This window comes from Trachemys scripta, chromosome 2 (genome assembly GCF_013100865.1).
Source record: "Trachemys scripta elegans isolate TJP31775 chromosome 2, CAS_Tse_1.0, whole genome shotgun sequence".
NCBI lineage: Eukaryota > Metazoa > Chordata > Testudines > Emydidae > Trachemys > Trachemys scripta.
The window spans coordinates 107,949,282-107,965,827 of record NC_048299.1 but is presented as its reverse complement, the minus strand read 5'-3'; the positions used below and the strand labels follow the sequence as shown (position 1 = coordinate 107,965,827).

General features: G+C 43.2%; 1 protein-coding gene across 3 annotated transcripts in view; it reads left to right on the top strand.

Moving 5' to 3' along the window:
* The first annotated feature begins 6,139 nt into the window (after positions 1 to 6,139).
* Positions 6,140 to 16,546, top strand: part of PTPN3 (protein tyrosine phosphatase non-receptor type 3) — a 279,790-nt gene continuing 269,383 nt past the window's right edge. Inside the window, exon 1 of one of the 3 annotated variants that reach the window (XM_034761382.1) lies at positions 6,140 to 6,309. The gene's annotated coding sequence lies outside the window, so the exon portion shown is untranslated. The remainder of the gene's footprint in view (positions 6,310 to 16,546) is intronic. The other 2 variants (XM_034761381.1, XM_034761380.1) reach the window with 2 other exon arrangements.

The window sequence follows — 16,546 nt, the reverse complement described above, 5'->3', positions numbered from 1 at the left end:
CCAGGAATGTTATGAAGGTAAATTAATGTTATGAAGTATTAAAATATTAGTGATGAATGTTGTAAAAAAGCCCACAAAGAAATTAAAAATTCTGTTATCAGTGTAAGTTTAGGATTGCATGTGGAAAATAGGACATGGGGCCATACACTGAATGATGTGGATAAAAGGAAATATTGAATAGCTACTCATGCTGTATGAACTGTCCATCCTGTGCACTGAATGAGGCAAGGAAAGACTAATATATAACCATGTAAAAACTGTCATAATACAGTACATCTACATATATACAAAAGTGGCCAAATTAAGGTTGCATAGATATCTTAATTATGGCATTTTCTAACTTCAGAGTGCTTGACTTTGCAACCTTGATATTTATAACATAGTTTTTGTATATTTATGTATAATCTACCATTTTGAAATAATTATTACAAAATTACAACCAACCAATTAGATCTCATTGGTTAGTGTTTCATTGTTAGATTCCACCTTGCCATAACTGAAACAAATGTCATATGATATGTAGGAGAATCTACAGTAGCATCCATACAACTATGTAATTCATACCTAGGTGTTTGGCTGGTTAGCAGATACAGAATCATATTTGGGGGAGTCACCTGCTGCTGTATAGTCAAAAGCTCACTAGCGCTGTTGATCCACTTCTACAGTAGGCTTAGTACTTGAATAATAATTATTTACTTTCACTCTTCCCCTCCTAATTCTAAATCAATATGATCCTCTGTCCTTCTCTATAGCTGAGGTCTTTGGGAATACTATTCCGAAGGATAGACTTGAATAGGCTTAAGTGGCAGCACATACTAAAAGCTTTTTAGTTTTTGTAAAATCTACAGCTCCAGCCTTGGTCTTTCAACAGCTTGTTCAGCTGAGAAAAATGGATTGTGTGATCTTAATATTCAACTGATCAGGCTGAAAGCTCTGCACTTCAGATGTTAAGTTTTGCAGATGGAAGGATTATAACTAGGTGCAAATTTCTTCCAGGTAGACCAGCATGCCTTCTAATGAAAGAATTGTCCAATAGTACTGCTACAGTTTGATAGGAACTGCCACACTGAATCAGACCTGAGGTCCATCTAGTTCTGTATCCTGAAAATGGCTAGTACCCGAGTCAGGTTGTGAATACCTTACATTGAATAGAATGTTACTGCACCAGTAGTCCTTCAGTGAGAACTTCAGTGAGACTGCTTCGGGTTCAGAGTACTACTCTACATAAATAAGAGTATTATATTCTAACCCTTAATATGTGTTTCACTTCGTCTGTCTATAAAATAGGTACGTTACTTCCTTACTGCTAAGGGAAGATGTGGAGCTCAATTAATTTGTTTATATAGTACTTTGAGTAGTTCAGAAAGCACACAGTATTATTTTAAGAAGTTTCAATTTTTTCTAAAGGCAGCAGAAAAGTGCATTATAGTAGGGAATCCTATCCTTCACAAGGGACCTCTAAAGGAGAGGCTCTGTTGGAGACAGACTATTGGATTAGATGGACCCCTGATCTGATCGTGAGTGACAAGTCCTGTCTTCGTAAAAAGAGCATATTTTCAGTGAACTTTGCTTAATTGTAGAATTTTCTTCCACCTATAGTACTACAGTCCTATAGTTCGTTGCGTGGTGTAGAGTCCAACTATCTACTGAGGCATTTGACGATGGAATGTAATATTTTGGTCATTGAAGATGGGGTTGAGTTTTTTTAGTTTTAGTTGTCATTAATCAAGTGACTGACATTTTTAGTCAAGTAAGTTCATACACGTGTACCCTGTGACCCTGGGCTAATCCCTTCTCCTCTGTGTTCCCTCCCAAACTTTGTCTGCCTTTTCTAGTTATGTCTTGATCCACTGATGCAGATGGTACTCAAGCCTGTGTTTAAAATTAAGCATACACCTAACTTTCCTGGATAGGGCTGGATTTACTCATCAAACCCATATGATCTACTGGGGACTGTTTTTTGGTTTTTTTTTTTAAATATGGAAATATATCTATCTCATAGAGCTGGAGGGGACCTTAAAAGGTCATTGACTCCAGTCCCCTGCCTTCACAGCAGGACCAATTTTTGCCCCAGATCCCTAAATGGCCCCCTCAAGGATTAAACTCACAACCCTGCGTTTAGCAGGCCAATGCTCAAACCACTGAGATAGCCCTGTTGTGCTACCTAGAGTGACCGTGGTTTATGGCATCACACCAGGCATTGTGTAGTGAAATTCCTAGGTCTGGCTCAATCCTGCCACTCCATGAATCTCTGGAGTGGCCCAAGGTAGGGCCAGGGCATGCACCCCTTTGTGTATCGAGTGACAGCTTGAGAGCACGGTGTGCTGGGCTGTTTTTGTTTACCCTCGTGACATGGCTGAAGAGCATACAACCCTGCTTTTTAATAGAATTAGCAATCGAAGGAAGGTCAGATCTCTTTGAGATTGTGATATTTCACACAAAATCAAACTGTTTTATACTCAGGATTTAGCACTGACAGTGCATATGAATGTATCTAATTCTGCAAGGTCGTCTAGTTCAATCCCTTGCACTCATGGCAGGACTAAGTATTATCTAGACCATCCCTGATGGGTGTTTGTCTAACCTACAGTTAGGAAGTTTTTCCTAATGTCCAATCTAAACCGCCCTCACTGGGAATACTGTGTGCAATTTTGGTTTCCCATGTTTAAGAAAGAGGAATTCAAACTGGAACAGGTGCAAAGAAGAGCTACTAGGATGATCAGAGGACTCGAAAACCTACCTTATGAGAGGAGACTTGAACTTGGCTTGGTTAGCCTAACCAAACAAAATCTGAGGGAGCTATGATTGCTGTCTATAAATACATCAGAGGGATGAAATACCAGGGAGGGAGAGGAGTTGTTTAATTTAAGAGCAAATTTTGGTACAAGAACAAATGGAAGAAACTGGGCATCAATACATTTAGGCTTGAAATTAGAGGAAGGTTTCTAACCATCAGTGGAGTGAAATTCTGAAATAGTCTTCCAAAGGAAGTAGTGGCTTCAAGACTGAGCTTGATACGTTCAGGGAGAGGATGATATGAGAAAGTTGCCTACAATAGGATATGGCCCATCTGCAAATACTACAGTAGTAGCAAATATCTCCAACAGCCAGAGGTGGGACGATAGAGTGGGAGGGATGAGTTACTACAGAGAATTTTTTGCCAGGTGTCTGGCTGGTGGGTCTCACCCATGTGCTCAGGGTCTAACTGATCGTCATATTTGAGGTAAGAAAGGAATTTTCTCCAAGGTCAGATTGGCAGAGACCCTGGGGTATTTTACCTTTCTCTGCAGCATGGGGCACAGGTCACTTGCTGGTTTGAACTAGAGTAAACTGTGGATTCATGCGTCTGACGAAGTGGGTATTCACCCACGAAAGCTTATGTTCCAATACGGTCTGTTAGTCTATAAGGTGCCACAGGGCTCTTTGTCGCTTTTTGTGGATTCTCTGGAAGTTGAAGTCTTTAAATCAAGATTTAAGGACTTCAATAATGCAAAAATTCTGGATCTCTTACAGGAGTGGGTGGGTGAGGTTCTATGGCCACAATGCACAGGTGATCACTCTAGATGATCACAATGATCCTGTCTGGCCTTAAAGTCTGAGTCTGTAAGATGGCTCAGGTTTCTGACCTGTATAGCAAGTCAGGTAGTACACAGATTTGATAGATCCTCAACTTTGAGCACCAAGATGTGAATACATGATATATCCATAAGCAATACATAGATTTCATGCAAGGGGCGGTGAAACTGATCAGTCAAAGAGTGTCCCAGATTTAAGCATGCAGTTAAATACTTTGTGGAATTGGGCTCTGAGAGAGTCTATAGGACTGCTTAGTTCGTGCCTAGCTGAGGTAGGGTTGCCAATCCTCCCAGTTTCACCGGGAGTCTCCCAAAATTGGGCTCTATCTCCCGGAGGCTACTTAAGCCAAACCAGGAGATTTTAGGCTGCTAAAAGTCCGGCGGCGCAGCAGGGCTAAGGCAGGCTACCTACCTGCCCTGGCCCTGTGCTGCTCCCAGAAACGGCTGGCAGGTCCCTGCTGCCCCTGGAGGAGAGGCCAGGGGGCTCCGCGTGTTGCCCCTGCCCTGAGTCCGACACCATGGCTCTTATGGGCTGGAAACTGCAGCAAATGGGAGCTGCGGGGAAGGCGCCTGCAGGTGGGGGCGGCGCCTTCAGGCGGGGGCAGTGCACGGAGCCTTTGGGACCCCTCCAGGGACCACAGGGATGTGCCGGCTGCTTCCGGGAGTGGTGCGGGCCAGGGCCTTAGCACCGCTGCGCCGCCGACCGGGAGCTGCCTGAGGTAAGTGCCGCCCGGCCGGAGCCCGCACCCCTCACCCCTTCCACACTCCAACCCACTGCCCCAGCCCTGAGCCCCATCCAGCATGCAAACTCTGTCCCAGAGCCTGCACCCCTTACCCCCTCCTGCACCTGAATTCGCTGACCCAGACTTGAGCCCCCTCCTAGAGCCCACCCCCCCACCCACCGCACTCCAAGCCCCTGCCCCAGCCTATGATGACCAGGTGTCCAGTTTTCGTCTGGAACACCCGGTCAAAAAGGGATCCTGGTGGCTCTGCTCAGCACTGCTGACTGGGCCATTGACTGTCTGGTTGGCAGCGCTGTGCTCTTTGTGGCTCTTGGGAAGCAGCCGGCATGTCCCCCACTCCGTCTCCTACACGTAGGGCGGGGGGAGGAACCCTAGGGCCCGTGGGCCAGATCCGGCCGCGTGGTTAATTTAATCCAGCCCACAGAATCCCCCCGTGAGGCTGGATCCGCTGCGCTGGCTTGTGCCCGCTGTGGGGTGAAGCCCTGAGCCTCCGCACCCCCAGTGGGGCTGGAGCCACAAGTGGGGGGAAGCCCTGAGCCTCCGCTTCCCCCGCCCTCGAGGGGCTGGAGCCACAAAAGCCAACTTGTCCTGCTGCAGCGGGAAGCCCTGAGCCTCCGAGCCCCCCTGGGCGGGTGAGTGAATGGCCCATGATTGATTTTTTTTATGTGGGTCAATGACCTGTGACAGAAAAGAGGTTCCCCACCCCTGAGCTCTCGTGTCCCAACCCCCTGCTCCAGCCCTAATCCCCCTCCCACCCTCTGAACCCCTCAGTCCCAGCCTGGAGCACCCTCCTGCACCCCAAATCCCTCATCCCCTGCCCCACCCTAGAGCCCACACCCTTAGCTGGTGCCCTCAACCCGCACCCCAACTGCCTGCTCCAGCCCAGAGCTCCCTCCCATACTTCGAACCCCTCATCTCCACCCTCCAGCCCAGAGCCCCCTCCTGCACCCCAAAGCCCTCATCCCTGGCCCCACCCCAGAACCCTGCACTGCCAGAGCCCTCACCCCCTCCTGCACCCTGGCACCTGAGCCAGCCCGGTGAAAATGAGCGAGTGAGGGTGGGTGTGGGGGAGTTCAGAGGAGGGGTGGGGCATAGGCAGGGCCTCAGAGCAAGGGTGGGGCAAAGGTGTTTGGTTTTGTGAGGGTAGGAAGTTGCCAACCCTCCCCCAGCCCTGAGCCCCCTCCTAGAGCTTGCACCCCCTCACCCCCTCCTGCACCCCAACCCCCGCTTCCCACCCCGTGAAAGTGAGTGAGGGTGAGAGCGAGAGAGAGCAGCGCCAGCGAGGGAAGGGGATGGAGTGAGCAGGGCGGGGCAAGGATGCTTGGGTTTGTGTGATTAGACAGTTGGCAACCCTAAGCTGAGGTGTGGCGCTACACTGCAGCAGCCTGCCAGCACTAGCTGTGCGAGCGGACCCTGCACTACTACCCCTTCCCTAGTCCGCTTGGAACGACACAGCTTTGCAAGCGGAGATACTCAAAGCACACCAGGGACCTGGTGGTGCAGGGGCGGCAGGGTCACCTGCAAAGGACAATTCACACCCAGGCTTGCAAGTGCCGGTGCAGAGAAGCCCAAAGCCCCTTGGGGGCAGGGGCTGCCTCTCCCCCGCCTTTGTCCAGCACCCACCACTCCCCAAGCTACGGGAGCGGAGCAGCTCCACTGCGCAGGCGCGTCCGGGGCGTGTGTGTCTGTGTGTGGCGCGCCACCCCCGCGTGAGGTCACTCGGCCCGCGCCCCTCCCCCCTCCGGCAGCGGCCGAGGCTTGCCGAGCGGCGGGCCGGGGTTTGCGGGCGCCGCTAGGGGGCAGTTGCGGGCGCAGCCGGGCGAGCCCAGCGGGGAGGTGGCGGCGGTGGCGCTGGGAGCGGGTCCGTGTGCGGGGATCGGCGCAGCTTCCTGGTCGCGTGCGGGGAGCCCGGCACCTGCTCGGCGCGGCCGGCGGGAGAGAGGAGCCCCAGGCCGAGAGCAGCGGGGCGGCGCTGCCCCATGGTGCGGCAGGTACCGCGCGGGGGCGGGGACGCGCTGCCCGGGGAGCCGCCCGCTGCGCTGGGGCCGGGGCGAAAGTTTGCGGTGGGTGGGCGGTAGGGACCCTCCTGGGGGGTTACCCGGCCCCAGGTCGGGCTCCTTGGCCGCTGTCCCGTGCGAGGGGCGGTGGCTGGCGGGTGGGGTCCCGAGGCGGGGGGTCCGAGGATTTTGGGGGGGACGGTGGGGGCGCTCTGAGCCGGGTAGGGGAAGCAGATCAGCATCTTCCAGCCCGACTCCGGGCACCGCTGGTTCATAGCTAGTGTCTTTCGAGGATGGTGTTTTCCAGGCTGCAAGCAGCTGTTACTAGCTGCAGTCAGTGCCACACTGGGATACACCGTGTTTCCCCGAGTAGGTTAGGTGCGCTGAATGGCAGCTCTGGGGAGGCTGGCCAAGGGCTGCTAGGATGATCTTTCAGTTATGAAGTCACTTCTCTGAGTTTAGTTTCCAGCTGCATTTAAACTGGCTATAAATGTCTTGGAAACTCTTGCAAACTTTGTAAATATCCCATGAAGTTCACATAGCAAAGAAAAGTTGACAGATGTTCATTGCAGTGTAACTTACAGAACAGGGTTTTTTGTTATAAGGCTACTCTGATTCCTTTCATCTTCTTCACCCTGGCCTCTTCTCTCCAAGTCAGTCACGAAATGCGTTGAATAATAGTTTGTCTATAGCATTGTTGTTAAAACAACTTTGTTTTAACTGGGTTTTTCAATTGGTCATCTTTATTTCTTCCTGGAGTAGTAAAGGTAAATGGACTTGAACTTTTAAAAAAAAATTGCAATCTAATGTTAGTTGCCATATTACTTAATATTTCCTAATTTGCTGTTTCATAGATGATATAAACCACCTCAAAGGGTGACAGTTTTCCTCAGTAGTTCTTTTCTGCACATCTTGTGCTGACTTCTACCATATATACGTTATGAAAACAAGTTTATGGTGCCATAACTAAGCAGTAAAGAAAGTAAAGTATATTAGATTTTAAAGTATGAAATTTCCACTCCTCAATTGGACCTGCTTATGACCTCACCTTTCCTGTGATGTCTCCAGCAGTTTAGCCATCTAATGTGGAGGAGGCAGGGCAGTTGAAAGTAAACGATATGCTTTATAAATACACACAGTACTTGTATGTTGTCTTTCTTGCCTCCATTCTTAGCTTAATTCGTCTCTTTAGAATATAAATTTTTTGGAGCATAGGTTTTTCCCCATGTATGTTTGTATTGCACCTAGTACATTGCAGGCAGTACTAATACATAATATAATTAAAAACTAGTTGACACATTGATAGCATTAAATACAGATACTGCTATTTTGAGCATTTGAAACATTACTTGTAGTAATACATTTAAGGTTTTCAGTTATAAGTGTAAGTGCTGTTATAGCAGAACTTTTGTATCATTTTCTTAAAACTTATTTTTTCGATAACTGTTCAAATTTTCTATACTCATTCACATTTAGGAGGATCATTATTTGGTTGTTTTAAAAAAAGTATTAAACTTTTGTAAAGACCAACAACAAATAATTGTCTTAATACTTGGGTGGTTTCACTTCCAAAGGAAACAGCTGACAAACAGGAGTGAGAAAAGAAAGATGAGATCCCATTGTAACCAGTGGATTCTGAATAACTGTTAATGAAATGCAAATAATACAATCTTGGTGACACTGACTTCGTCTTATTGTTGGAAAAAATCTCGACATAGAACCACATTTCTTATTTTAAATATAGTGGAAAGGGAACATGTGCCAAATATCACATATATAGCACTGTACATCTTCAAAGTATTTTACAAATTAATTTATTTGAAGAACTGTCTTGTGTTGATAAGATTATTGAGGAAATAATTTTTTTGTTTCATGAAACACTTAATACTAGTGACACATCTGATCCTTACTTATGCAGATTCTTAAACACCAAATTACTTGCCAGAGGTTTTGTAATTATAAACATTTATAAGGTGTCTATCGTTTATCATCTGTTTTTACCTGTTTTATAATTGGGGCAGTTAATTCACACTTTTAATTGGAGAGAACACTGAATGTTATTCTAATACTAACTGAATTCCTGTAGAATATCTTTCTTGTTTCAGAAAACATTATCAATGTGAAAAGACTGCTGTAGCGATTAGACTGAAGTGACCAAACTAAACTTTGTAATTTAACAGTCACTTCTCTGGACAATTGATAAACTGTCTCCACAGTGAATTTTTAAGTGATCAGTCCCTCTAGAGACAGGCCAGTAACACTTCTTACTTAGAAAATTTAATAAATAAAGTCAGAACAATGATTATAATATGGATACTTTGTGGAAACTGATTACTTTTACACATCAAATCTGTGTTTCTGTCACCTACTCTAATATGTTGAGAGCAAAACTTATTTAAGATTCCCGTTTTTTAAATTTGGCTTACTTCAGTGATACATAAACAGTTTTTCAATATGTTCCTGTGCAGTTTTTCTATGAAGCTGAGTAACGATAATCTTTCACCAGCCCAAGCATTTTAATGTATACAAAAGTAATTAAAGCCAAATAATTCTGTTAAGTAGACTAAACAACAATATGGATATCAGTGTTTATATTTCCTTATTTCATTTGTTTGCTGATGGTCTTAACGTGTGGTAGCTGCATATTTGACTATCAGATTAAAAATAAAAAAGGAGACTCTGACCCTAAATAGACAGTTACGACTATTTGTTTCAGTGCGTCTTTTTAAAGATAGTAATACATAAGTATCTATATTAAGAGTTTTGTGTAGAGCTTGTAGCCCTTTTTTCCCCTCAGTCCTGTGCAGAAGTGTTCCCCTATATCCACTGAATTTTATGAGAATTGTTTTGCATCAGAGACAATTGTGCACAATTCTTATATTGGAAAGAATTCACTACAGTAGATGATTGAGAGAAGAGGATTTTTAAAATTATTTGCTAGCTCATGAAGCTTGAAGAAATATATATTCTGTTTTGTTTTGTTTTTGTATTATTGTGAATCAGTCAAGTGTTTGATTTAATTTGTATAATCAATGATTCATAGACTTTAAGGTCAGAAGGGACCATCATGCTCATCTAGTCTTACCTCTTGCACATCGCAGGCCACAGAACCTTACCCAACCACTCCTGTAATAGACCCCTAACCTCTGACTGAGTTACTGAATTCCTCAAATCATGGTTTATAGACTTTAGGTTTCAGAGAATCCACCTAGTTTACACTAGTTTAAACCTGCAAATGACCTGTGCCCCATGCTGCAGAGGAAGGTTTAAAAAACCCTACAATTTCTTCCAATCTGACCTGGGGCAAAATTCTTTCGCACCCCAAATATGGTGATCAGTTAGACCCTGAGCATGTGGGCAAGACTCACCAGCCAGACATCTGTGAAAGAATTCTCTGTAGTAAGTCAGAGCCCACCCCATCTAGTGTCCCATTGCACAATTAAAACAAGCTATCTTACAAGTCATAGTTTTTACTGTATAAGACACACAGGGCTAGAACCCACAAAGGGACTTAGCCATGCCTAAGTCCAACATTTAGGCATCCTTTGAGATCCCTAAAACTGCCACTCAGCTGCTGCTTAACTTTGGAGGTTCCTTGTGGTGTCTAAATTTCTGCTGGTGAGAATGCACAAAGCCACCTAAGTCCTGGTGTTGTTGAGCTGTCAGCAGCCCCACTGGGACTCTCAAATTAGGTGTACCTCAGTCTGTTTTGCCTGTGGGCTCTGATCCAGGAGGCATTTTCAGCACATGTTGACTGGATCAGGCCCAGTCCCGGACAGCCGGGTGTGAGCAGATTGGGAATTTTTCAAAGTGGGTGTGTGCGTGAGTATGTATATACATAGCCAATAGCTCAGTGGTTAGAATACTCGTCTACAATGTGGGATACCTGTTTGCAAATCCCCATTCTGCCTGTTTTGGAGCAGGGACTTGAGCCCGTGTTTACCACATCCCATGTAAATGCCTTGACCACCAGGTTATTGACTATAATAGAGTGGAGGTTTTGCTCGTGCTGTGTGTGTGTGTGTGTGAGAGAGAGAGAGAGATAGGCACCTAACTCTGGACCAGATTTACTAACTGTCTTTGAGGAGTGGGGCTTAGATTCCACTCATCAGCATTTCCTGTTGTCTAGTTTAGGCAGCACCCCGTTCAGGATGTTGTCCTCTGTGAATCCCATCCTCAAGTGCTTAACTCTGTTTGTGGATGGTATAGGGAGGCTGGGTGACTGCTCAAGGCTAAAGATTTCACTTGGCAGCAGGGCCCCTAAAAGTTAGATGTTGTAATGCTCAGCATTGCTATTTCTAAGACCTTTTGTGGATCTAGCCCGTAGTACACCTCTATCCTGATATAACGCGGTAAAGCAGCGCTCCGGCGGATCAAAGCAAGTTCAATATAACGCGGTTTCATCTATAACACAGTAAGATTTTTTGGCTCCTGAGGACAGCGTTATATCTGGGTAGAGGTGTACTTGAAACAAGTTGTTTTATATTTACAGCACATTCATTGAAACAGTCTATATTATAAATGTTGCACTCCATTCTGCAATTCTGATTATGATATTTCTGTTATCTCCCATGGCTTTTTACTTTAGCAGTCTGGGTTGTCACTAACAAAGATTCAAATAACTCTCGTCTTGATGTTTTTCAAAACTATCCTATGTTGAAACTGCAAATTGGAAAGTTATTCCACAGTAAATTATGTTAATAAAAGAGGATTTAAATGATGGTATTGAGTATTTGAGTTATATGGAACATAATAATAATAGTATCTAGCACAGATTATCTTGTTCCCTTTTCTTGTCTGACACTGTAGTAGAGCCACATTCACAATGTAAGTGGGAATGCTGCAAATAGAACAGCAAGGTTTGGCCTTAAAGTTCTAGTCTGAAAAAAAGACACTAAAAATGATACATTTATAATCAGTGGATCAGTTTCCTCTGTGTATTCATTGACAAAAAATAAGGTTTTTCTGCTCTTTGCTCCTGTTAATGCAGCGGAGTGCTTTTGTAGAGTGATTTGGATTCTGTTCCTTCTTCATCAAACAGTATTGTTTACTAAGTTCTAGCTAGTTCAATCTGTGCAAATTCACAAAAGACTATAGGATTGACCAGGTGTCACTTGTGATGATGCGTGAGAAGGAGGAAACAGTGCAGCTTAATTTTAAAATCCTATGTTGCATTTTCAAAGTTAGTAGTTAGGGTAAAACCGTATCCTTTTAATTTGTAAATTAAATATATGTATGTGAAGACCACTAAGAAATAGCGAACAATTTACCTCTCAGAATATAATCACTTTGCTTTAAGGATGATGAGGTGTTACGGTTTTAATAATTACCGTATAATGGAGTTTAATGAAGAGCTTAGATATTGTTAGCTTCATATCAGTATGTTCTGAACCTTGCAAAGAGTAAATCTGTTATTTTTTCCTAGCATTGCAAATATCTAAATATAGGAAATCAAAACAAAATGAGCTAGCATGTTTTAGAAACATTATGCCATTTATTTATTTCTTCCTTGCACTCAAAACATTTGATGGAAAACAAGCTATTCAAAAATACTCTTTAATGAGTGACTTGTATGGTATACAGTCCTTCTCTTTTAACTCTTAGTTTCCCACTACTTTGTTTTTGGCAGACTCTTTTTTCGAGTCTTGAAGACTTTTTCCATAAAGGGGATATTGATGCCTCCTTATTTTTGAAAATATTCCATCTACCAAATTAAAATATACCCCTATTTCCAAGGCTTATAATACTTAGATGACATAAATAGCTTTTACCTTGAATTTTAACTTAACTTTATGCTATGATTTCATGTCTTAACATACTTGTCAGCTACACAAGGCTAAATTGAAACATCTGTTGTACTATATCACCTTACTTTTAGAAATTTGTAACAGGTTGTAATGTGCATGTTCCCTAAATGTTAATATTGCTAAAGACGCTGGTGTTACACTTTTGTGAAGTGGTGAGAAATGTTCAGTTTTTCTTTTTGTCTTGTAATGGCTGATGCTTTTGTGACTTTATTCTTATTTTCACAAATTTCATCACTTAGTGTACACTTCATATCTTTGTTTTTTCTGATGTACCTTTCCTTTTTGTCCTTTGAGATGTTCCGAACAAGTTAAATAGCTAAATTTCCTAGCGACTGGATTATAAAGGAAGTAGCTGTCTTGCACAAGAAACATAGTAATTTTATGATGTGGCATCTCAGGTGAATGAGTGATAGAAAGTAAAGAATTGTAGAAATAAGAGCCTCAATCCTGCAAACTGATCTGTATGAGTGGACCTCTGTACCCATGCAGAACCTAGTGGCCTTAGGAGAGCTTTCCACAGGCATGAGGGTCCATTTGCACACAGCCCCTTGAAGTCAATGGGGCACTGCATGGGTGCTGAGATGAGCTTGTATAGATCAGCTTGCAGGATTGGGGCCATAGTTACCAGCTCCCCCAAGTCTCCACAGTAGCTCTTGCTTTGATTTCCTTCCATAGTTCCACTGAAGTTGTGGATCCTTCGAGTTACTGTTTTCCCCTTCAGTCTACACAACCTATGGCACGTGTGCCGAAGGCGGCACGCAAGCTGATTTTCAGTGGCACTCACGCTGCCCGGGTCCTGGCCACCGGTCCGGGGGGCTCTACATTTTAATTCACTTTTAAATAAAGTGTCCAGGGCTTTGGAGCTGTGCTCCGGCTCCGGTCCAGCTCCAGGCAAAAACCTGCAGCTCCTCTGCTCCAGAGCTGCTCAGTTCTCCAGCTCCGCTCCAAAGCCCTGGAAGCTTCTTAAACATTTTAAAAACTTTATTTACTTTACTACAACAATAGTTTATTTATATATTATAGACTTATAGAAAGAGACCTTCTAAAAATGTTAAAATGTATTACTGGCACACGAAACCTTAAATTAGAATGAATAAATGAAGACTCGGCACACCACTTCTGAAAGGTTGCGGATCCCTGATCTACATGATAGTGAAAGCAAGTAACATGCAGACTTACCAAAGGAATTTCTAAACATACTCATGGCTTTATTCTTAGACAGCACAAGAAATGTATAGATATGTGGAAAAATTACAATACCTGCATGTAAATTATGCCTCAGTTTCCTCACAACTCTTTGGATTTTGGTCAGTATCCTTACAGGGTCCCAGGGACCCTCCTTTTATCCTTCTTCTGCACAGCCTTAACATCTGCTCTGGTCTCTATAATGGTTTATAAGAGCTTTCCTTGTATGAAGTTCCAGTCCCTCTGTGTCAGGTGACTTTCCCCTATGGTTTCAACTCCCTTGTCAGGTGATCCATTGCTTTGTTATGGACCCCTGCAATCAGGCTGGTAAAGTTGGTTCCCCTTGGATTCAGACAGTATATTGTCCTAGGCTTGTTCTACGTGAATGGAAGACCATCCAGGTTATCGACTACTGATTGCTTCCTATTGTTAGCCTTCTGCCAACACCTCCAGGAATCCCAGTGTATTGTGAAGGTTAAAAGACAACTGTGAAATTACAATGCAGTTTTACAATCAAAAAGGTATTCACAAAACAAAATGGAGTTCATAGTTTGATATAGATACATACGGAGGTACACAAATCTGCCACATTGACTATAATGTTTTTTCCACTCTTATGCTATGCTCTTATGCCTGTGCTATTATATATGCAACTTCAAGCATATACAGAGTCACAAACTTTGAGGCAAGTAGCTTTTGGCATCTTAAATTTGAAAGAAATGTTCAAACTTAATTATTATAATCTGTTATCTTTTAATTAATGGAAGTTAGTGCTTGCTCTTGAAAGGTGTCATTTTGCCAAAACTGGGAACTGACATCTTCCATTTGACCCTGGAGCAGAAGTATAGTACAAGTAGTGGTGGTGCAAATACTGTTGTCCATATTGACCCAACAAATGTTCCTCCTTCCTAATCTGAAGAGCCCACAGTGGAGTGAAATGATAATTGAGTATCTCTCCTGACACTACCACCAACTGTGATGGGTTTTTGTGATGTGGATAGTATTCTGCTAGAAGCTGAACTGAGAGACAAGTAGGAGTAAGTTTAAAGCTGCAGCCCAGTTCCCGCCCCTTACAAAATTAGTGGGAAATGGAAACTAGTGTTTAATTCACCCCTTGTGTGCACACTGTTCTGAAAACACATTAGAAGGGTATAACTAGCAATTTTAACTAGAGCTGTGTGCAGGGGACACATTCTGTTGTTTCACAAAGGATTTAGAAATTTCTTCATGTTTTCATTCTGATTAGAAACAACATGGAAAACTTCTAAATTCTCCACAAAAGAAAATTTCCCCCAAAATTCCAAATGTAAGTCAATTGAAACAGAATGTTTCAACAAAATCAAAATGTTTTATATCAGCTTCGTTTTTGCATTATAATATGAAATATACATTTTTAAAAAATGATTAATTTCAAAACAAAAAATCAGTATGCTTTATTCCGATATTTTTAAAGTCAAGATTGTCACAATTTCATGAAACATTTTCAGTCTGGAATAGCATTCTCTTATGGGAAATGGTTCCATCAATTTTTTTCTCGACCAACTCTAACTCGTCCAAAGCAGTTGCAATCCCTCCCAGTTTGGTATCATCCGCAAACTTAATAAGCGTACTTTCTATGCCAATATCTCCTTAACACTTCCGCTAGTTTCTTTATTTTCTCTTACTGAGAGTGGAGAGCTGCTTTTCCTTTCAAGCCGCCCAGCTCTGGGGCTTACAGTATTAATCAAGAAAAGTTTTACTTAATAAAGACTACAAAAAAAAAAAGTTTTAGGGAAGAGAGCAATTATATGAACAAATGAAACAGACTGAAGTATTATTTCATTATTATGTTACATGATGGATTATGTGTATCTACTTAATGTACTAAAGCAGCCAAGGCACATCCTGCTAACATAGGAATCTCCCAAGCTTTAATCACTCACACTTGTGGAAGTCAAGAGGAAAAGAGATACTAAACTTCCCAGCCACAGCTGCTAATCCTAATAAGCTATGTACCATTGGCCTGCCTGTGATGATATCTTGATAACTTAAGTTCTTTTAAAAAAAATATGTAACTTCCTTAAGAGTTTAGTCTACATAAATGCAATCCAAAAAGCATGGTACTTGCTGCTTTTTTGTTCATAGATTCATAGATTCTAGGACTGGAAGGGACCTCTAGAGGTCATCGAGTCCTGTCCCCTGCCCGCATGGCAGGACCAAATACTGTCTAGATCATCCCTGATAGACATTTATTTAACCTACTCTTAAATATCTCCAGAGATGGAGATTCCACAACCTCCCTAGGCAATTTATTCCAGTGTTTAACCACCCTGACAGTTAGGAACTTTTTCCTAATGTCCAACCTAGACCTCCCTTGCTGCAGTTTAAGCCCATTGCTTCTTGTTCTATACTTAGAGGCTAAGGTGAACAAGTTTTCTCCCTCCTCCTTATGACACCCTTTTAAATACCTGAAAACTGCTATCATGTCCCCTCTCAGTCTTCTCTTTTCCAAACTAAACAAACCCAATTCTTTCAGCCTTCCTTCATAGGTCATGTTCTCAAGACCTTTAATCATTCTTGTTGCTCTTCTCTGGACCCTTACCAATTTCTCCACATCTTCCTTGAAATGCGGTGCCCAGAACTGGACACAATACTCCAGTTGAGGCCTAACCAGAGCAGAGTAGAGCGGAAGAATGACTTCTCGTGTCTTGCTCACAACACACCTGCTAATACATCCCAGAATCATGTTTGCTTTTTTTGCAACAGCATCACACTGTTGACTCATATTTAGCTTGTGGTCCACTATAACCCCTAGATCCCTTTCTGCCGTACTCCTTCCTAGACAGTCTCTTCCCATTCTGTATGTGTGAAACTGATTGTTCCTTTCTAAGTGGAGCACTTTGCATTTGTCTTTGTTAAACTTCATCCTGTTTACCTCAGACCATTTCTCCAATTTGTTCAGACCATTTTGAATTATGACCCTGTCCTCCAAAGCAGTTGCAATCCCTCCCAGTTTGGTATCATCCGCAAACTTAATAAGCGTACTTTCTATGCCAATATTTAAGTCGTTAATGAAGATATTGAACAGAGCCGGTCCCAAAACAGACCCCTGCGGAACCCCACTGGTTATGCCTTTCCAGCAGGATTGGGAACCATTAATAACAACTCTCCGAGTATGGTTATCCAGCCAGTTATGCACCCACCTTATAGTAGCCCCATCTAAATTGTATTTGCCTAGTTTATCAATAAGAATATCATGC